The sequence below is a fragment of the Octopus sinensis genome, linkage group LG7 (genome assembly GCF_006345805.1).
Source record: "Octopus sinensis linkage group LG7, ASM634580v1, whole genome shotgun sequence".
Classification (NCBI taxonomy): Eukaryota; Metazoa; Mollusca; class Cephalopoda; order Octopoda; family Octopodidae; genus Octopus; species Octopus sinensis.
In genome coordinates, this window is record NC_043003.1 from 47116365 (window position 1) to 47141072 (window position 24708).

The window sequence follows — 24708 nt, forward strand, 5'->3', positions numbered from 1 at the left end:
ACATTCTCCAGGGAAATGAGCAGCCAAACTGTTTACATACTCAACAAATGCAAAAGTTACTCTATGAAGGAGTCCCTAATTTGCATACTGAAAATGTTTAACACTATAAATACCAGCGGTCTAGAGAGAGATACATATGGGTATGTGCATGTGTGTGCGTGTGTGTGAGTGTGTGTGTACATACATATATACATGTGTATACATATATATGTCTGTGCGGATGTGTGTGTATGTATGTATATATATGAATATATATGTATACATACATATATAAAAGTACATATATATAATAATATAAATAATGCACAGGAGTGTCTACGTGGTAAGTAGCTTGCTTACCAACCACATGGTTCCGGGTTCAGTTCCACTGCGTGGCACCTTGGGCAAGTATCTTTTACTTTAGCCTCAGGCCGATCAAAGCCTTGTGAGTGGATTTGGTAGACGGAAACTGAAAGAGGCCCGTCGTATATATGTATATATATATATGTGTGTGTGTGTGTGTGTGTGTGTGTGTGTGTGTGTGTGTGTGTGTGTCTGTGTGTCTGTGTGTCTGTGTGTGTGTGTGTCTGTGTGTGTGTATGTGCGTCTACATTTGTCCCCCATCAACATCGCCTGACAACCGATGGTAGTGTGTTTATATCCCCGTAACTTAGCGGTTCGGCAAAAGAGACCGATAGAATAAGAGACCGATACAAAGCACAAGTGGGGTCGATTTGCTAGACTGCATGGCCGCAGTCAAATGATTGAAACAAGTACAACTTTATGCTTATACGTTACTAACTGTATAATGAAGTACGAAAATAAAGTACGAAAATCTACTAGCACAAATCAGCCGACGTTTTGACTGAATTATACGTAACGCTACAAGTTTTATTTAGTTCGTTCAGAGTTGCCTCTCTTAGGTATATCTCATCGGCAAGGGCCAATAAACTCAAAATATCTATGTCTGAGGTTCCTGAGAGGTGGGGACACTGAACGAACTGGGTGTTTTCACACTTTTTTACCATAAGAGAAATTTTTCTCCGGGATAACTGCAGTGTATTTGCGTTTAGCAGTTGAAATATGTGACAGACATATTTCAACTAAGCTAAAATGTGATTATATATATATATGTGTGTATGTGTGTGTGTATGTGCGTGTGTGTGTGCGTGTGTGTGTGTGTGCGTGCGTGTGTGTATAAATGTATATATTTCTATACGTATATATGTATGCATACATACACACATACTCACACACACATACACACATACACACACATACGTATGTATAATATATATATATATATATATATTATATTCTTTTACTTGTTTCAGTCGTTTTGACTGTGGCCATGCTGGAGCACCGCCTTTTAGTCGAAGAAATCGACCCCTTGGACTTATTCCTTGTAAGCCTGGTACTTATTCTATCGGTCCCTTATGCCGAACCGCTAGTTTACGGGGACGTAAACACACCAACATCGGTGAAAGACAAATACAGACCTAAACACACAAATGTGGTGTGTTGTGCGTGTGTGTGTGCGCGTGTGTGTGTGTGTGTGACAGTCTTAGCAAGCTTCTTACCATACAGCCACGCCTGTGCCTATATACTTTTAATATTGATGTTGATGTTGATGATGCTTTAGTTCAATAATATATCTTTCTAGAATTCCCTTAAGGATTTTATAACCAACTTCATCAGTTAACATTTTAGGTCCTTTTTTATATTTTTTTTTACGTTTTCCTTTGGTCTTGTTTTGAGAAGAAACCTAACTTCAAGTAACTTTTCAGATATCAATTTTTAAACGCTATCTTTTAAACCCGACAAAGTATGTAAGGGGCGCAAATTCTGATTTTGCACACCCCAAACATTTTAGGGGATGCAAGTGCACCATCAGCACCCCCAGTTACCGGGCCCTTGTATATACACACACACACACACACTATGTATTATGTATGTATGTATGTATGTATGTATGTATGTGTGTGCATGTGTATATATATACTAGTACTTATTCTATCGGTCTCTTTTGGCGAACTGCAAGGTCATGGAGACGTAACCACACCAACAACGGTTGTCAAGCGGTGATGGCTGGAAACACAGACACAAAAAACACACAGAGAATTATGTATATATATATATATATATATAGAGAGAGAGAGAGAGAGAGAGGGGGGGGGAGGGAGGATAGATAGATAGATAAATAGATAGATAGATAGTAGATATTAGTAATTATACATATACAAAAAGGTAGTGAGATGGCAGAATCGTTAGCACCCTGGGGAAAATGCTTAGCAGCGTTTCGTCCGTCTTTAACGTGCTGAGTTGAAATTCCTCCGAGGCTGACTTTGCATGTCTTCCTTTGGGAGTCGACACAATAAGTACCATTTGACCACTGGAGCCGATGCAATCGACTCACAGACTCCCCCGAACTTGCTGGCCTTGTGCCAAAATTTGAAACTAATAATTATATACATATATATATATGTAGTGACCCTATAACGGCGCGCGCTCGCGCACCGTCCATTTGTATTTCGCGCGTGTTGGTGCCTTTACCAAGGCAGAGAAAGGAAGGGCCCTCTCGCGCATGCGCGAACCACCGGAAGCACGACCCTAGCGAGGCAAGGGGCCGTAGAACGTTTGACCGCTGGCAGCAGCAGCGGGGACTTGGGACGGCAGCGATTGAACGCGACGGTCACGCATATTTTTCTCTCCGTTCGAACTTGCTTCTAGCAGTCCTTACCAAAAGGCCTTTAACCAAATTGTTGCAGACCAACATTGTCTCCATTGTTCGACGCCATCTTGAACCAGTTCTGGTTTTAGCGCTGATATTGTAAATATTACAATCGATTAACTTTCAGCCTTGCACGCCCAGAACCAAGGACATCAGATAACACACTTATTGTTATTGTACCAAGAAAGAGAATAAAGTAGTATATATATATTTTACGTTCTGCGTCTTGTTGTTTCTGGACTGGTAATTCTGGCATTATTAAAAGCAACAGTGAGTGATTGCTTTCTTGTACCCCGAAAGTACAAGAGTAGATATTCACACTCACACGAAGTCTGTTACACTGGTGACCCCCCGACGTGATTCTGGTCTAAAACCAGAGATCACTTAACAACAAAAAAAATCCAGTTTTTCTGCGAAGTCGGAACACGATTAACTCTACGCATTAATCTTTCGACGATTTGTTTCCGTCCTCTCGGACCGTTATAGAAGGAGCCCTTTTCTCATTCTTCAACATAATGACGGACGCCATCATATCAACGATGCTATTTCTCTGCCTTCGTCATCATCATCGCCGTCTTACTACTTCACGTCGTCGTTATCTTCGTCGCCATCATCACTAAGAACGATGTTGTCTCAAGTCCACTACAGTCGCCACCACCACCGTCGCCTTTCAACACCGTCGACCTCCACAAGATGTACATAGCAACTCGCGGAACTTTAGAGTGCACGCTGTATTGTGCATATGCACACCAAGGATTTACAGCACCGTCTATCTACGAGATTCTTCTGTTCCAGTTAACCTGTCACAGCATTGAAGCCACAACCGCTACACGATATGTGTTCAATCGGCATCTGCATTTGTGATCTCAACATTCTGTTACAGAACGAACTGCTATTGGGCATCAGGCTATTATAGACTGGTAAAATAACTCTTGTCTGGAATAGCCTTGAGAGACATTTTTTCTATGCGCTGTTTTTATATTTTGCTCGCATTCACCTTGTATGTATTTCTGTCGCACACACGTACACACACATAAATGCTCTCTCTCACATACATACGTCACACATGCTTTTCTCGCTTGTTTTTTTTCCATGCTGAATTTGCCTTTTGTGGACACCCCTCATTTCTATAGATCCTAAGGGGTCACGTATACATAGAGAGGGTTGTTTGTCCATTATAACGCGCCGGCATGCCATACTTTTGTTCCTGTGCGAACGAGGCATATAATCGCTTAACCACTGGCATATTCATTGCTGTTTTTCGGTCTGGCAAGCACTATTGCATTTCATGCGCCTTTTGCTCCGCACGTGTACTTGCCTTGTTTTTTGCAACACGTTTGCAGTAGCTTAGTTTTTCCCGACTCATAGGACGTCGGATGTTCACATGCGCTGCGCCATGTTTAGGCGTAATTATTTTTCCCTGTTAGACCACTGTTGGTCACGTAATTAACAGAAAATTATCTGTGTCGCGCATCACACCAGCATGTTTGCACCTTTGCCTTTTGTGTTGCTAGCGAGCTTCTGCCAATTCCATTTCCTCTCCGGCAGCAATTGATTTAACTGCTATTTCGCAGGATCAACTACCTTTAGAGAAGTTGGATTTTAATTTCGCCTAGGTTCAATAACTGTGAGTTCTGCCTTTTCTTCCGCTCCCTTCAGCGGAAGGTTCTATACTTTGTGACGTATACACTTTCATGCATGCACTCTTGATTTTTGCTCATTAAGTATTTTTTCTCTTTTTCCTTTAGTAAATTTCTTGTGTATGTTATAAATTTTGCCATTATATTATTGTGTGCTATTTGGTTATCTGGTGTCCACCTTGAGTTTTGCAGTCACTACAATAAGTTTCCTTTCGTGCGTACGCACTGGAGGGGAGCCTTGTAGTGACCCTATAACGGCGCGCGCTCGCGCACCGTCCATTTGTATTTCGCGCGTGTTGGTGCCTTTACCAAGGCAGAGAAAGGAAGGGCCCTCTCGCGCATGCGCGAACCACCGGAAACACGACCCTGGCAGCAGCAGCGGGGACTTGGGACGGCAGCGATTGAACGCGACGGTCACGCATATTTTTCTCTCCGTTCGAACTTGCTTCTAGCAGTCCTTACCAAAAGGCCCTTTAACAAAATTTTTGCAGACAAACATCGTCTCCATTGTTCGACGCCATCTTGAACCAGTTCTGGTTTTAGCGGGGAATATTGTAAATATTACAATCGATTAACTTTCAGCCTTGCGCGCCCAGAACCAAGGACATCAGATAACACACTTATTGTTATTGTTACCAAGAAAGAGAATAAAGTAGTATATATATTTTTTACGTCTGCGTCTTGTTGTTTCTGACTGGTAGAATTCTGTATTATTAAAGCAACGGCTAGTGATTGCTTTCTTGTACCCCGAAAGTACAAGGGAAGATATTCACTCACACATTCAAGTTCGTTACATATATATATATATATATATATATATATATATAACGGTTGTTGTTTATCGGTTGTAACAGGAGATATTTGATTTGGTTCACAATATTATGATATGTTGTGGTCAACAGTTGTGACGATAAGAGTTTGTTGTTATAATGCCTTGTTGTTAATGCATACTGTAAGATGGGAGAGTTGGACAAAGTGCATTAAGTTTTGAGGAAATATTTATTTACCGTTACGTTACCATACCTTACCTCGACGGGCAGGTTGATAAATCCAAAAGAATGCGAAAGTCAAGTTTGCAGCGGTAGAATGTTTCTTTACATAGTAATTCACAGATAGCGATAGAATGATGTTGTAAGAGAATAGAATTAGAGCTAGAGAGAAGTTTTGGGTGTTGTCTGACAGTAAACTTCATTTCTCCCTCTGACCAAGGTTGGTCAGCCAGACCTCGTTGAGTCGTCACGATGTGACTGACTCTAGTCGAGTCGTCGCCCGGCTGGTGACTAACTGATTTTTGCTTGGGATGTGCTTGCTTATATTAAGATCCAGAAGGATAGATATATCGTTGAGAACAATAGATTTAGTTGGTGGTCTTGTTATCTATTCTAGCTTTTGGTGAAGTAGAAGAGGTTAGAAAGGGTCAAATGGTGAAGACATTATTTTGGCCTAGCTAAAGGCATCTGGAAAATGTAAAAACTGCTGTCAGAGAAAAACCATTGTTCCATCGTAGGAAAAGATCTGTAGCAGTGTTGATTTAAATTTGGCTATGTTGGATCGAATCCACTTCATGCATGCAGGATTCGCTACTTATATATAAATATATGTGTGTGTGTGTGTGTGTGTGTGTGTGTGTGTGTGTGTGTGTGTGTGTGTGTGGTGTCTGTCTAAGAATGTGCGTGTGTGTGTTGTGTCTAGGTAGTGCATGCATACGTGTATCAGCATATGCGTGTTACATTCTCAAAATGTTTAAGTTACTGTCAGAAACGGCAACTTTAAATTTCTTCCACAAACATCTAGAATTCAAAATATATCTTCGTCACCAACCCGAACTATAAGTAAATCAGCATACCTACACATGTGTGCCTCTCAACGAATTTGTTTCCTTGTAACTTTCAGAAAAAATGTGTTTTCTTTTGTTGTTGCTTTTTTTCTTTCTTTCTTAATGAAATTTTTGTGAATTTTTTTTCGGTAGAGGTGGAAAGTTATTTCAGATAGTTAACACGAGTTAACTTTATTTCTTCATAACTTTCACAAAAATATATATTTTCTACAAATGCCTTATTAGATGCTGTGGAGAACGATTACATCGGAATTTAATGTGAAATATAAAAAAAACATATGGTGGACGCGCACGTGCACCAATGACATACAACACAAGTTGTCTCATTTTGTGCATAGAAATGTGATGTGTCACTATGTCCACACCCACCTTTTTTTCTCTCTCTCTCTCCTCTCTCTCTCTCTCTCTCTCTCATATCAAATTCCGATAAAATCGTAATCTACACCATCTGAAAGTTATCTGTTAAAAAAAATCAATTAAAAAATACCCATCTAAATATGCCACCAAATTCTAGTCAAAGAGAGCTAGTGTGATAAGTGTGTGTGCGTGTATGACGAATTCTTCTCATCGTGAACGGCAAATGAGGGTTCAATAAAATAAAGCGGTAATCATGTTCTATGGACACGCATGTGTCTTTTTGAGGCCTGCTGGCATGTGGAACAGGTTAATTCATTTGTTTTGCAAGATTCTTGATATGAAATCGTGCGTTGAAACAGACATTCTTTTTCTTATTTCAAAGGACACTAAAAAATACTGAAGTGAAGACCAAGTTTATAGTACGCGTTAATTGACAAAAGTATGCCCATCCCCAAACATAACAATACGTGTGTGTGTGTGTGTGATGGTTTTCTGCTTCTTGCAGAGCCTGACCTCTTTTTGAAACGAATTGCTCTTTCCAGGCGTAAGATCAAAAGGACTTTTGAGTCACGAAAAGCGGTTTGAAAAGCTGATCACAAATACTGTAACAATGTCTCATTTCAGCTTGGGCTCCATTTTCCGCTTGTTTATTATGAAGTTTCAAGTGCCACTTCAATCCTCTGCATGACTTGCAGCTGTTCTGACAAACATAACATTGAAACATGTCAATCGGAATGAAATTTCAATAGTTCGTATGTGCAGAAACGTTAGCAAGCCGGGCGAAATGCTTAGCGATATTTGGTCTGTCGTTACGTTCTAAGTTCAAATTCCGTCGAAGTTGACTTTGCCTTTCATCCTTTTCGGGTCGATAAATTAAGTATCAGTTGCGTACTAGGGTCGGTCTAATCTACTGGCCCCCTCCACAAAAATTTCGGGCCTTGTACCTACAGTAGAAAAGAATATATTTGTATATAGTGAAAGTGTATACCCCTCCCGATAAAAAGTGGAAGAAGCTAGCCATTGTAAATAGACTAGTAGCTGGTCGTCAAGAGAGTTGAGAGTTCTAGTCGGTGTCTTGTGGAGCTATTACCGATAATAAGACAGAAGTTAGTGCATTACTATTCCGATACAAAGAGATACAACGGTATCCGATGGCTAGTAACTATTGTGGCTACTAGCGTATTAAAGTACAGCGGCAGTCACACATCACACCAATTAGAGAAACTCACTTTACAACAGAGGCGACGAAGAAAAACACATTTACGCGGAGTAAACTGATTTACGGGGAAAATTAAATAACTCGACAAAAAAAGAAACAAAAGTCTTGTTGTGCAAACTTACAAAAATCGTAAAATATGGAAGACTTGTTAGTTAACTAGGGTAGTCGAGTTGCAAAAACAACAAAGCAAGGAACAACGAGAACAACAAGGATTGCAGCAGCAAATGTTACAATTAATGAAGTTGATAACCAAACCAGAGAATACATTTTCGCCTGACTGTACTGTAAATTCAATTACCGAATTCAAATATGACTCCTCCTCAAGAAGGAGGAACTTTCGAGGCTTAGTTTCGAAGATTTGAACAAGTTTTTGAAAAAGAATGTCATGATTGGACGGCCGAAATGAAATCGCGTCTAGTTTACAGAAAACTAACGACAGCAGAGCATGAGCAGTCTAGTAACTTCATATTGCCAAAAAAAAAAAAAAAGCATCCGACATAAATTTCACCGACACAGTTGACATTTTGTGCAAAATGTATAGGGAAGAGAGCTCACTATTTAATACTAGATGGAAATATTTAAACATAGAAAAGAGCGAAGATGAAGGCTTCACTACTTATACAGGCAGAGTCAACAAAGAATGTGAGAGATTTAGGCTTGGTATGTTTACTACAGATTCTTTCAAGTGTTTGATTTTCGTACAAGGATTGACAGAAAAAAAGGGATGCAGAAATTCGAACGAAAATTCTAGCAAAACTAGAAATGGACCAGGATTTGACAATGCAGAAACTGTCGGAAGAGTGTGACGTGATATTAAAATTAAGGTATGACAAGGAAGAAATTCAACGGAAAGAATGTTTTTCACATAAGACAAGGGCAAAAAATTCGGAAGACAAATAAAGTGTTGAAGGAAAAATTGAAAAAAAATATCGGGATGTAGACCCATGTATGGCATATGGTGGGATGCACCTGAAAAAAGATTGTCCGTATAAAAAAGTGTTTTCGCTGCGGGTTTACATGACATATAAAATCGCACTACAAAACTATAATGATAGGAAAATGGAACAAACAAGAAAAAATAAATAGTTTGTCAGCAGGAAAAGTTGTGACTACAACAAACAGAAAATTCGTGAATGTGAAAATTGAAACCACTAGTGTCGGAATGCAATTAGACACGGGAAGTGACATCACAATCATTAATGAGAAAACATGTGAACAAATGGGTAAACCAAAATTATGTAGTCCGAATAAAATAGTGTATCGTTTTAAGAGAAGAAATTTATATTTCACGGCTGAACGCGTTTGTAATATAATGTTCAAAGGTCAAACCAAAAAAGTGAATGCTTATGTGTTGAAAAAATACATGAATTTATTTGACACCGAATGTATGGAGAAATTTAATTTATGGGATACACCTTTAAGCGTTTTGTACAATAACGTAAACGGGGCAGTTGAACGAGGTCGATGTGAATTGAGACAAAAAATAAAAGAAACTTTCCCAAAAGTTTTTTCGGAAGTTTTAGACAGCTGCACAAAAACAAAAGCAAGAATTTCTTTCAAAGAAAATTCAACACCTATTGTCAGGCCCAAACGGAGCGTGCCGTTTGCAACGGTAGACCTGGTCAATAAAGAACTAGAAAGGTTGGAAAGTCTGAATATAATTGAAAAGATTGACCACGCACATTGGGCAGCACCGGCGGTCTACGTTGGGGCATAATGATGGTCTGTCTAGGTTAATTCCGAGAAATAACGAACTGATGGAGGGTACCGTAATAGCAACGCTAAGAGCAGACGCGGAAACAAAAAAAGGGATGTGGAACATCGTACGTGAACTACCAGTAACTTTGGAAAAAAGAAAAAAGAAATTTATTAATCTGTGGTCGACAAAAGGAAATAAATAAAGGTCTGAAGCAAAGAACCGCCAAGATGTAAGCGTGTACTCTATATGTGATGGTGTATTAATGTACACTCAGACGGTGGTCATACCACAGACATTACAGAAGAGAATACTAAAAGAGTTCTATGTGAGACACCCCAGACATCTCTAAAATGAAAGCGCTGATGCGAAATTTCATATACTGGCCAAGCATGGACAAGGAAGTTGAAAACCTGGTAAAAGGCTGCAGAGGATGTGCGCTGGCGACGAAACTACCTACTGCAAAATGTGAACCTTGGCCGGAAGGGAAAATACCATGGTCCCGATTGCATATCGATTGTGCAGGTCTGGTAAATGGATATTATTACTTACTAGTAGTGGACAGCTACACAAAACGGCCCGAGGTCGCGAGGTATAAACGACCAACCTCATACACGGTAATAAACTTCTTACATGAGCTGTTCGCAAGATTTGGTGTACCGGATATAAATGTTTCGGATAACGGAACACAGTTTGTATCCTGTGAATTTAAAAGATTCTGCGAGATTCACGTTAGAACAAAACTATAGTACCATATCATTCTAGATCGAATGGAAGGGCTGGACATTTTTAATAGAGCTTTAAAGAAAGCTAATAAGGAAGCCACGGACGAGGTCACGATCCAACAATTCCTAAGTGTATACAGGGTAACTCCGAACCCAAATGCGCACAGAAGGAAGTTCACCAGCAGAATTAATGTTTGCCAGAAAGGTGAAGTCAGTATTCGATAAACTTACCAGTGAAAAAAAAAATACGTGCTAGTAAAGATATGCCAAAATTCTTTAGAATCGGTGATAAAGTATACGTAAGAATGTACAAAAATGGCAAGCAATACTGGAAAGAAGGAGAAATTGAACATACATAGGAAGAATGATGTATGGTGTAAGAAGCAGAATTGGAATGGAAAGGAGGCATAGAAATCAGCTTAAGTAAAAAGTCATAGAAAAGGAACCAACAAGAGTAGAAATACCAATGTATTGGCTATATGACACTTTTCAGGTTCCAACACCGTTACAAGAAGTCGAAACCACATGTTCAAGGAAAAGGAAGAACACTAAGTTCCTAAAAGTAGACCCTAAGAAGAAAATATATTGAGTATATAAAAAAAGGTAGGGGTGAATAAAAGAAATTGATTGTTAAATAAAATAATTAAAAGGGGAGAAATGGTATAGTGAAACTGTACACCCCTCCCGGTAAAAAGTGGTAGAAGCCAGCCATTATAAATAGACCAGTAACTGGTCGTCAAGTGAGGGGGTCGGGAGTCCTTGGACGTGATACCGTTAAAGGACTGTCTTTTAGATAGCCCTCAAGCGATGGATAGCGAGTAATAAGACTTTTTATTGGAAAGACTGCGTCAAGAATCCAATGTGGACCGTTGGAGAATATACAGATTGGCGACTTGCAACGGTATGTTACATGTTAATTAATTGTTATGTAAATACCCGATAACAATGGACTGCAAGCAAGTTTAATGGTACTGCATGTGATGAGGGGCGCATGCAGTCATTCATAATCTCATTGTTATATAATCATCTCATTCATATTCGTTTTATGTATTGTCCCTTCTATGGTGTCCTGTCTGTTCTTGTTTGTCCCCCCTCTACTTTGAGCTCTTGTGGCTATAATAAAGAAAGAGAAAGGGTCGGGAGTCCAAGAGCTGAGAGTCGACAATTCTAGTCGGTGTCTTGTGGAGCTACCAGCGATAGTAAGACAGAAGTTAGTGTATTACTATCCCTGTACGAAGAGGTACAATGGGATCAGATGACTAGTAACTATTGTGGCTACTAGCGTAAAACAGCAACTATAGTACAACAACAGTCACACATCACACCAATGGGAGGAACCCACTTTACAACAATATTCTAGCGCGATATTTTACAATTGGGATGACTCATATATTTTATGTCTCAAGAACGGACTTCAAGTACTTTAAAAGTAGGTCCAAGCTCGAGCTGCCAGAACCGCTAGCACATTGGGCAAAATGCTTGACAGCATTTATTCTAGCTTTACGTTTTGAGTTCGAATTCTGCCCACGTTGACTTTACCTTTTTTTTTATGCTTTTAAGGGCCGATAAAATAATATCAGCTGAACACTGTGGTCGATGTAATCGACTTACCTGCTACCCCAAATTTTGAGGCTTTGTGCCTTAAGTAGGAAGACGTGGCTGTGTGGTAAGAAGCTGGTTTCCCCGACCACAAGGCTCCAGGTTCAGTTACATTGCAGGGCCACTTGGGTAAGTGTTTTCTACTATAGCCCCGGGTCGACCAACACCTGGTGAATGGATTTCGCATACGGAAACTGAAAGAAACCCGTTACGTGTGTGTGTGTGTGTGTGTATTTTCCCCATCAACGCTTGACAACCAGTGTTGGTGCGGTTCGGTAAAAGAGATCGATAGAATAAGTACCAAGCTTACAAAAATAAAAGGTACAGTGGTTGATTCACTCGATTGAAAATCCTTTACGGCGGTACCCCAGCATGGCCGCAATCTAATGACTGAGACAAATAAAAGATACCCTCTTTATTGTGCTTTTTTTTTTCTAAATTTCTCCTAAGTTTCATTGTGTTGTATTCTAAGTTTCGCCAACTTTTAAGTATTCATGCGGTTGGTCTGCTCCAATTCTCTGCGTCAGATTTGATATTCAACGTTTTATTAAGTTGCTTCTTATAATAAATAGCTTTGATGCCATTCTTTTTTTTTTTTTTACGCCCATCCTCATTTTAATATCCTGGTTAAATTTATGAAAAACTTTTAAGTTTTCCAGCTATAGAAAATTGTGCAAAGTCATTGATATAAAGGAGGTAGTAGTAGCAGCAGGAGTAGTAGTAGTAGTAGTAGTAGTAAAATCCGGAACTGTGAGATTGAAAAGCAAGCTTCTTACCACAGAGCAACGCCTATGCTTGTTTAAATAGGTGAATTCTTCTTCGTTTCACTTCTAGAATACCAATTTCTGCAAATGTACCAATATTAGAAATAGGTAATATCACCATCATCAGTAGCAGCAACAACCACGACCATCACAACAACAGCAGCAGCAATAGCACTGTTGAATCAGCAAAGTTTCAGTCTTCGAGCCATTTGTATCACATTCTTGGCAATATCATCTATCAATTATCCCAGGCCTTCTTTTAACTGCAGTTGTAACCTCATAAAATACAGTTTTCTTTTCATGTCAGAATATGCAGAAGATATCGCAAGTAAAAGGTGTCAATAGAGGCCTAACACGAAGGCGAAAAGGGAAGGCAATCACCTCCGGAAGCAGCTATAAAGGGGCACAAAATTTCCTCAGTCCCATCCATTGCCCATTAAGGTGCAGGTACCAAAACTGCCTTTGCCGCTGGGTGCTGCGAACTCATTGCTACCCCTCTGGGTGTCAGCTGACCAATATGCCCACATATGTTCTGAATTGTTCTCATTAGTTATTGAGTCGCAATTACACTTCATAGGCCTGCCAGACTGTTGGATGTAACAGGAACTCTGTCAAAGCGATTCCTTTCTTTCCTTATTCCTTCCTTTCTTTCTTTCATTCTTTCTTTCTTTCCAAGGAGTCACTAAACCTGAGATCGTCACCAAGAATATGTTTCCCAGATGTCTTACTATAAATACACTATCCTGTAGTTTTTTACATTCTGGTATAAATTAACTTCTCTCCTACTATGAAGTCATAGCATTCCCTAGTGATTTAGTTAATAAACTTAATTCTTTAATTTCCTGTCCCAAAGTAAGAGAAACTAGCTTAAATCACATTTAAGATTGTACTCTAGTACAATCTCAAGTGTGATTTAAGCTAGTACAGAATTCATAATGTACAGAATTCATAATTTTTACGAAATATCAAATTGCTTTCGTTCTCACTGTTCGGCGGTGTACTTAGGGCCAGTTAAAAGATAACTATTGTATAATAAATATCTACGTAACAATAAACAAAAAATAAACGGAAGACTTAAGTACAAAATACACCAAGAATTATTATGCGGCCCATAATTATAAAGGTGCTATGTCTTTTCGTCCGGCGTCACATCGTCCAAAGTCACTTCGTGCAACATCACTTCGTCCACGTTTGCAAGCTGTTACAAAATACACAATACTGGGTACACCAGAAACAGAATGGTTAGTTCCTTCAATATAACATAGCATGCAAGTACAGTAAGAGTGGTTAAGAAGTAGTGGTAAAGAAGAATGAGACTAGACGGGCTCAAACAATTAAGCAGATCAATCGACTTTAGAGGGAGTAATTTAGATTGATCCTAGGTTATGTGCTATTATAGAGGTTACTTAAAGTCTAGCAGACTCCTATCTCACCCGAATCGCTAACATTAAATATCATATTACACACTTTCACAAACTACATTCTTGCCCATAACAGCCAACTTTGTTGGTCATTTTCCCATTTCATATTTAGCCTCGACAGACCTCAGCCACGGTTTTTTGTAAAGAAGTAATGCTCTTATTCTTCTATTAAAAAATGCGTAAGATACAGCTGTAATGACCTGACATTTATCCATTGTCTGTTATTCATTTGATTGTGTGTGTGTGTGTGTGTGTGTGTACATGTATGTATGTATGTATGCGACGTGTTTCTATACAGTTGCCTTCTCCCAAACCAATTCGGGAGGCTTTAGTTGACCCGGAGTTATAGTAGAAGACACTTGCTCAAGATTCCACGCAGTGGGACTGAACCCGAAACCATGTGATTGCGAAGAAAACTTCTTACTTTATGGCCCTGCCTGCGTCGAGTTATAATTTTTGTTTGTTTTTTTTCTGTAAGTGTCCAAAGACCATTACAATAATTCTTAATTCTGAAGGAATTATAGTCCAGAAAACAGGAAAAATATTTTTCACTCAAGTAAGAACTGGTAGAACTGAATAAAGACCCTTCCAAATATAAACCTGACAGTGCTCATTTACAAGAGTTTTATGAAGTTACGTATGTGATATATGTTTAACTAGATAGAGACTAGTTAATTATCAGGCTATTAAAGAATCACAGCTGGCTCAGACCACATAATGTTGGATTGTTGAGCGAAAAATCAATGGCTTGCAATTGTGTTTGCAATGGCTTGCAAACACAGTGTTGTGTGTGCTTGCCAAAGTTCACCAAGTTATAAATAGACTTCCTACAAAGGTAAAGTTTGCTGCTGAAACTAGGAAACTAGAAGAGACAATAGAAATGTTTCATTTATCTTGAGGTTTTGAGTTCAAATCCAACCAGGAATATAGATTTGAGACAGGCGTACTAAGATTTTTGCGCGGTAAGAAATTTACCTCCCAACCACATGGTTCCGAGTTCAGTCCTACAGTGTGACACCTTGGGCAAGTGTCTTCTACTATAGGCTCAGGATGACCTAAGCCTTGTGGGTGGATTTGGTGTACGGAAATTGAAAGAATCCAGTTGTGTGTGTATGTGTGTGTGTATTTGTCTTTGTGTTTACGTTTGTCCCCTACTACTATTTGTCGGTTCGGCAAAAAAAGACCAATAGAATAAGTACCTGACTTAAAAATAGTAAATACTGGTATCGACTTGTTCTATTAAACCTTTCAAGGTGGTGCTCCAGCATGACCACAATCCAATAATTGGAACAAGTTATATAAAAAGGTAATAAGTACTGGAGAGTATTGAACAAGTCTGCTGCGCAATGTATCACCGCTGACCTCAGTCTTTTGTCATTTCTTCGGTAAAACCCTGCAATCTAAAATCTGACCTCATTTCTTCCTCGCATATCACTTTCAGTCTCTCTCTTTCACAAATATCTTCCACTGATAGCATACGACACTTTTTCATCCAGAGCTTATCAAGGTCCATCACATGCCTCTTGTTAGCTTTTGTTAATGATTAACGGCATTTATCTCCAAGGTTACGCTCAATCTTTCATGCAAGTTAATAGTACTGACTCAATATATCAGGTGTGCCTCATTTTTTTTTCAGCTTTGCAGATCATCAACATTCAATTTGCTTCTAGTAAGCCATATAGTAATGGGTTATATTTCAGCTTTGTCGATCCGGTTTGTCTGTAAATAAAAGCTTACAGCTCATTGTAATTAACAGCTGGATAACGAACACATTACATCTAAAACATAAGGTAAGATCGTGTTTACCAAGATGAATGAATAAAACTAGGGAATATCCCAGAATCAAAGGGTTCACCGTCCACATCTTGTACAGAGTATGTTACGATAAAGAACACTGATATCTGTTGAGATTATTTATTCTTTTCGTAAACGAAAGCTTGTTACTACGAACGGCAAACCATCGAGAAAGTTTGAAAACAACTGTTCTTTGATTGGTGTAACTGAAGCAGCGATCAAAATGTTAGCTAGTCCTTATGTTGCCGTTGCAGTTTGTCCATTGTGGTTAGCTGCTGGTCGTGCTACTGTCTTTTGATGTCTCTTGTTCGCCATCTGTCCATCGCTTTTGTGATGTTCTAGCACTTGTATCATCTGTTTTCAATGGAGTGGCTGTGCTGAATATACAGTGGTGCTTTGGCTCAGAAAGAAACGCGCCAAAGATGTTGGAGCCGGACTCACGGAAGTCTTGATTGGTTAGATTTTTTTATGATGCACATAATATTCTAGCGAATCGTGACATCGGATATAGTGACCTGATTGTTAAATATACCTACTACAAGTACACTTTGTACACTCCTTAGCGCATTCTTTATACCAAAAGATGTATGTACATACATATATATATATATAAGTAGCTAGTTCTAAAATCTCTAAAAGAGATATAAGCAGTGACAATACTAGACACTAACTTTTTTTAGCCACTATAACATGGCTGTTCTATAAAGAACTATGTTACTACATTTTAACCACAGGAAAATTCTTTTCCAGCTTTTTAGCGACATACAACTTGTGTCCGATATATTTTGAGTAAGGGAGCGAATCACCCCCCTCCCCAGCCTGGCAAGACCAGTAGACCATGTTTTCTGGGTCTTTGCCCTTCATCGGTAACTGGACACCTTGCCTGCTAGAGATGGCAGTCAATTGTCCCTATTCACTATATATAAACATACAGACAGACACGCGCGCGGCGTGCGTGCGCGCACACACACAAACACACATAAATACAAACACACATACACAAACACACATACACAAACACACATACACAAACACACATACACAAATACACATACACAAACACACATACACAAACACACATACACACACATACACACACACATACACATACACACACACATACACATACACACATACACATACACACACACACACATACACATACACACACACACACACACACACCACACACACACACATTAGTGTTATTAGTGGGTTGTCCAGAAAGTTCGTGCCGATTTATAGTAGCTTACCTTTCGACTTATTTTAGAACGTGGTTGAATCCATAAAATAGGATTTGACTACATCTCCATTTAGAGCACAGTTTAAGCTATCTTTTCGTGGAAGAAGATTTATGTTCCTATAACCTGTGTTAATTCTGTAACCCTTTAAAATGGAAGATAAGACAGTTCATTTTCGGCACTTGATGCTTTGGGAACCAGACAAAAATTGCTGCAGCTCGGCTGGGATGTGTTACCCCACCCTCCATATTCACCAGATATTGATCCTTCGGATTTCCACTTATTCAGGTCTCTGCAGAATAGTCTTAATGGTAAAAATTTCAATTTCTTGGATGACGTCAAAAGATACCTCGATGAATTCTTTGCCATGAACCACCTCAATTCTGGGAAGTGAGTATTTTCAAGTTAAAAGAAAAATGGAGACGCATTGGGCAACAAAATGGTTCATATTTAGTTGATTAAAAATGTAACGGCAAGTATTTATTGACCTTTTTCTTTCCTTTAAAAATCGGCACGAACTTTCCGGACAACCCAATATATTGTAGATGCTAAGGCGTCGAGCTGGCAGAATTGTTAGCACGCGGGACGAAATGCTTAGCGGTATTTCGTCCGTCGCTATGTTCTGAGTTCAAATTCCGCCGAACTCGACTTTGCCTTTCATCCTTTTGGGGTCGATAAAAAAAGTACCAGTTGAACGATTTAACCGACTTATCCTCACCTACCCCAAGCTGCCCTTGTGGTAAAAATTTGAAATAGGCGTAGGAGTGGCTGCGTGGTAAGTAGCTTGCTTACCAACCACATGGTTCCAGGTTCAGTCCCACTGCGTGGCACCTTCGGTATGTGTCTTCTACTATAGTCTCGGGCTGATCAAAGCCTTGTGAGTGGGTTTGGTAGACGAAAACTGAAAGAAGCTCGTAGTATATATGCATACACACACACACACACACACACACACACACCACACACACATATATATATATATATATATATAATATATATATTATATAATATATAATACAAATAAGAAAATAGAGAAATAAATCTAAATCAAATATCAATTACCAATAATACTCATCCACATACTTTATTAAACCACCACATAAGAGACTGTAGGGTTCACTCTTTTATGTACACTTTTTTATGTACATTCCTTTATGTACACTGATTTGTTCTGCTTTTTTATGTTTAACCCTACAATCTCTTATGTGGTGGTTTAATAAAGTATGTGATTGAGATTATCTGGTAATTGATATTTGATTTTAGATGTTATTTCTCCATTTTCTTATCTTGTATTAGTAATTTGTGGTAAATCATTTTACCTTCGCCCATATAATACAGTAAATGAATTGATTGCATCGCAATCCTTAACATTTATGTATTAACTTTATTGGGTACTTCACTAGCAGTATATTGGATATATGTTATCCCATGGAGGGTTGCATTTACAACCCCTATCACAATTTGTATATATATATGTGTGTGTGTGTGTGTGTGTGTGTGTGTGTATGTTTGTGTGTTTGTGTTTGTCCCCCCAACATCGCTTGACAACCGATGCTGGTGTGTTTACGTCCCCGTAACGGCAAAAGAAGACCGATTGAATAAGTACTAGGCTTACAAAGAATAAGTCCTGGGGTCGATTTGCTCGACTAAAGGTGGTGCTCCAGCATGGCCACAGTCACATGAATGAAACAAGTAAAAGAGTATTGTAGATGCTAGTTTTTACACTGCCCTAAATTTAATAACACCGTCACGAACATCACTTGATCTTAGCTGTCTTTAACGGTCATCACTATGTTTCAACAGGTTCACTGTGTAGTGATCCTCGCCCTTTTCTGTTTCGCGCGTGCGGAGTTGGTGCTTTCACCACCGGAAGAAGGAATTTGCTGACGTGGCAGTTTAGCCGAGAGGCAGGGGAGCGTGAACCTTAAAAGGGTCCGGAGAGATATAGCAGCAGCAGGCAGTGACTTGAGACACGGCGACTGAAGGCACCGGACGTGTAATTCTCTCTCTGTCCGGACTTGATATAGCAGCAGTCGGCAGAAGACTTTTAACCAGGATTTGTGGCAGACCACATTATCTTCTCTCCCTATTCGGACGCCATCTTGACCAGTGTTGTTTGCATTTGAACATTGTAAAATCTTACAAGCGATAAAGTTCAGCTCTGACACATCCATGCCAAGCGGAACCAGATATACCACTTATTTGTTACTGTCATCTCTTATTATAAAAGGCAGATTTTATCTGCCTCCGTTTGGGAGTTATACAAATTACAATATAGGATTTCTTCAATTACAATTTACCTAGCATTTTTGAGAGTACAATGCATCGCGTCATGCCAGGTCCAGTTTTTAAATTTAAACCAATTAAGCAAAATTTACAGGAAAACTCACATTCTGGTGTGTGTGTCAAATGCTTTTCTTAGTCTGGTTTACACCACACGCAAACGCACACACATAGTGGGCAACGAATAAAATGAAAGTACTACGTAGTGAGTGATTCTTTCACTCTGCCTCCCACTTCCTCTTTCCACACATAGACACGCAAATATATAAATAAAATTGTAAGCTAACGTGAGTGTGTGTGAGTGTGTGTGTGTGTGTGGCGTGTGTGTGTGTTGTGTGAGGGGTGCGTGTGTGTTGTGTGTGTGTGTGTTGTGTGTGTTGCGGTGCGTGAGTGTGTGACAGGAAAGTTTTTTACGACGAATATAAGACTTATATCCAAGTAGCAGAAAGATAAGACAGTAAGGTGTGATTGAGGGAGATTTGGCTGCTATTCTACCATGTCTAGCTGCCATGTAGGGTTCTCCCTCATAGGCTCATACATACATATATACATAGATAAGACAGTAAGGTGTGATTTGGGGGAAATTGGCTGCTATTTCTACAAGGTCTAGCTACATGTAGAGGTCCCCCTCATTGGTTCATATATATATACATACATAAGACAGTATGGTGTGATTTGAGGGAGATTGGCTGCTGTTTCTACCAGGTCTGTTAGGCCTTCTCATGTAAACTCAAGCTTTCTCATGCCTTGAACATAAGACAAAGCAGAGAATGTATTCTTTTATTCTTCTGCTTTTCCAGCCATTGGTCTGTGGCCATGCTGGGGCAATGCCTTGAAGAATTGTAGTTTAATGAATCAACTCAGTTTTATTTTTGTAAGCATTGTACTTATTCTATCTGTTTCCTTTGTCAAACCACTAGGTGACAGGGATGTAAACAAACCAACATTCGTTGTCAAGCAGTGGTGGAGGACAATCACAAGCACAGACACGCACACACAAACACATACATGCATACACATATACACACACATACATACATACATAATACATACATATATATATATGTGTGTATATATATATTGCAGCGTGGAAGGGTTTGTAAGCCATTTAAGAAACACAAAAAACCGTTACATTCACTTCAACATTCAAATTTAATTTGCCAAAAATTTTCGTCGCTTTGAGACCGCGACCTGTTCACTGACAAAAATATCGTGCTAACAGGTCGCGGTCTCAAAGCGACGAAAATATTTTGACAAATTAAATTTAAATGTTGAAGTGAATCTAACGGTTTTTTTGTGTGTTTTCTTAAATGGCTTATAAACACCTTCAACGCTGCAACGTTTCGTTCCAGCACACGATCTCAGATCAAGTCACTTGCTATGCAAGTACATCTCTGTAACTATATATATATTTATATTATATATATATATATATATATGTATATTGGTAAAAACAGTAAGATAACAAAAGAAAGAAAAGAGACCTCAATATTATGTAATAGAGGAAATCTTTATATATAAAAGTGAGGTTGTGTGTCTGTCTCCTACGATTTAGATCCTAATACTCCCACATTTTGCGGTGCAGTTTAACCAAAACCGGGTATTATAGTCGTGATTCATATCGAGACCGTCTGGGTATTAGCGCGCGTCTACGATGAGTCTACGATTTAAAAAAAAATTTACCATTAATTTTTCCCATTTTTAATCCATTTTTGACATATATAAGGGAAGTAACTCTCTAAAATTTATTATTAAATCTCAGAACGTAAAAGCTACAGTAACACCCCTCCCCTTTGTGGTTAGCCATATTGAGATGGCTATTATACTTTACATCTCTAAAAATGCTTATATAATTATTTCCCTTACAAACCCGAGCAACGCCGGGCGATACTGCTAGTAAGAGAATAAAGTATATATATTTTTTTTACGTCTGCGTTTTGTGTTTTCTGACTGGTAGAATCTGGATATTAAAGCAACGGTAATTTGTATGCACCACATGCACTCTAAAAGTGCATGAAGCTACTCGTTCCCGTTACACTGGTGACCCGACGTGATTCTGGTCTTAAACCAGAGATCACTTAACAACAAAAAAAAAAATCCAGTTTTTTCTGCCTAGTCTGAACACGATCAACCTACGCATTCATCTTTCGACGATTTGTTTCCGGTCCCCTCAGACAGTTATAAAAGGAGCCTTTCTTATTCTTCAGCAATAATGACGGACGCCATCATATCAACGATGCTTTTTCTCTGCCGTCGTCATCACCATCGTCGTTTTTCAACTTCACGTCGTCGCTATCTTCGTCGCCATCAACACTAAGCAACAATGTGTCTCAGGTCCACCACAGTCGCCTTCAACACCGTCGACCTCAACAATACGTAAATAGCAACTCGCGGAAGTTTAGCTTTCACGCTGTTCGTGTATACACACCAGAATTAACAGCACAGTCTACCAGCGAGATCTTCTGTACCAATTTAACCTGTCACAGCATTGAAGCCACAACTGCTACACGACATGTGTTCAACCGGCATCTGCATTTGTGATCTCAACATTCTGTTACAGAACGAACTGCTCTATTATTCAGGCTATTACGGACTGGTAAATTAACTCCATCGTTTCTGAAATACCCTGAGAGACTTTTTTCCTATGCGCTGTATTTATTTTGTCGCATTCGCCTTGTTGTATTTCTGTCGCACACACGTACACACACAAATGCTATCTCTGTCACATTCATACGTCACACATGCCTTTCTCGCTTGTTTTTCCATGCTCAATTTGCCTTTGTGGACACAACTCATTTCTGTAAGACCCTAGGTCGGTCACGTATACATAGAGAAAGTTGTTTGTCCATTATAACGCGCCAGCATGTCACACTTTTGTTCTGCACGACCGAGGAATATATCGCTCAAGCACTGGCTGGCAGCCTCAGCCTTACTACATTAACCACTGGCATATTCATTGCTGTGTTTCAGCCTAGCAAGCCCTATTGCATTCATGCACCTCTGTTCTTCGCGTGTACTGCCTTGTTTTGCAACACGTCTGCGTTCAGCTTAATTCTTTTCCCGACTCAAAGAACGTCGGATGTTCACATGCGCTGCGCCCATGTTTAGGCGTAATTTTTCCCTGTTAGACCCCTGTTGGTCACGTAATTAACAGAGAAAACTATCTGTCTCGCGCATCACACCAGCATGCTTGCACTGTCACCTTGCTAACCTTACACTTTCAGCTGAAGCACTGTCTGCCTTTTGTGTTACTAGCGATCTATCTGTCAGTTCCATTTTTTCTCCTGTGGCAATTGACTTAACTGCTATTTCGCAGGATCAACCACCTTTAGAGGAGTTGGATTTAACTTCGCCTAAGTTTATTAACTGTAAGTTTGCCTAGCTTCCGCTCCTTTCAGCGGAAGGCTCTATCTTTGTGACGTATCCACCGGTTCTCCTAGACCGTTAGTACCTGAGAAACATCAACGTTCTGTGTTGATGCTCTTCATTCAATGTCACATCCAGGTATCTCTGCCACAGTCTTTTGGCCCAATATGCGACGATCGATTACCTCTTAGGCACGCTCTTGTTTGAAGTGCCAGAGTGCTAAGGTCCATGGACACGTTCGTGCTCCACTTGGACAGTTTTCTTCTCCTGAAGCCCGTTTCGCCATGTCCACCTCGATTTGGTTGGACCATGGCCTGTGATAATGGGTCTCATATATATTTAACTTTATCGATCATTTCTCACGTTGGCCGGAAGCTATTCTTATTCACGCATGCACTTTGATTTTTGCTCATTTTGAGTATTTTTTCTTTTTTTCCTTTTGGTAAATTTCTTGTGTATATTGTAAATTCTGCCATTTTGTTATATTGTGTGCTATTTTGGTTATCTGGTGTCCACCTTGAGTTTTTAAAGTCACTACAAGGAATTTTGTGTCGTGCTTACGCACTGGGGCGGAGCTTTGTAGTGATCCTGTACAACGGTGTGCGCGCGCGCACCGCCCTTTTCTGTTTCGCGCGTGCGGAGTTGGTGCTTTCACCACCGGAAGAAGGAATTTGCTGACGTGGCAGTTTAGCCGAGAGGCAGGGGAGCGTGAACCTTAAAAGGGTCCGGAGAGAGAGAGATAGAGAGCAGCAGCAGCAGGCAGTGACTTGAGACACGGCGACTGAAGGCACCGGACGTGTAATTCTCTCTCTGTCCGGACTTGATATAGCAGCAGTCGGCAGAAGAAGATTTTAACCAGGATTTGTGGCAGACCACATTATCTTCTCTCCCTATTCGGACGCCATCTTGACCAGTGTTGTTTGCATTTGAACATTGTAAAATCTTACAAGCGATAAAGTTCAGCTCTGACACATCCATGCCAAGCGGAACCAGATATACCACTTATTTGTTACTGTCATAAGAGAATAAAGTATATATATTTTTTTACGTCTGCGTTTTGTGTTTTCTGACTGGTAGAATCTGGATATTAAAGCAACGGTAATTTGTATGCACCACATGCACTCTAAAAGTGCATGAAGCTACTCGTTCCCGTTACAACTGTTTCCTCGTCGCTTACATTCACTTGCAAATGTTGAAAGTTGACATCAGTCTCGGAATTTGAACTCAGAACATAGCGACGGACGAAATACCGCTAAGCATTTCGTCCCGCGTGCTAACAATTCTGCCAGCTCGACGCCTTAGCATCTACAATATATTAGGTTGTCCGGAAAGTTCGTGCCGATTTTTAAAGGAAAGAAAAAGGTCAATAAATACTTGCCGTTGCATTTTTAATCAACCAAATATGAACCATTTTGTTGCCCAATGCGTCTCCATTTTTCCTTTAACTTGAAAATACCCTCTTCCCAGAACTGAGGTGGTTTCATGGCAAAGAATTCATCGAAGTATCTTTTTACGTCATCCAAGGAATTGAATTTTTTACCTTTAAGACTATTCTGCAGAGACATGAATAAGTGGAAATCCGAAGGAGCAATATCTGGTGAATATGGAGGGTGGGGTAACACATCCCAGCCGAGTTGCAGCAATTTTTGTCTGGTTCCCAAAGCATCAAGTGCCGATAATGAACTTTCTTATCTTCCATTTTAAAGGGTTACAGAATTAACACAGGTTATAGGAACATAAATCTTCTTCTACGAAAAGATAGCTTAAACTGTGCTCTAAATGGAGATGTAGTCAAATCCTATTTTATGGATTCAACCACGTTCTAAAATAAGTCGAAAGGTAAGCTACTATAAATCGGCACGAACTTTCTGGACAACCCACTAATAACAATAAAAAAAATTATGGGTGTAAGCATGCGTGGTTATATGTATGGGCACAACTTCTTCAAGCCACACTGACTTACATAAAAACAATGTGCAGTCGTTGATGTTTTGTTGCTGTTTGTTGAGGTTGCCGTCACCGCCGTCGTCGTATTTTTAGCTTTAGGTCAGACTTG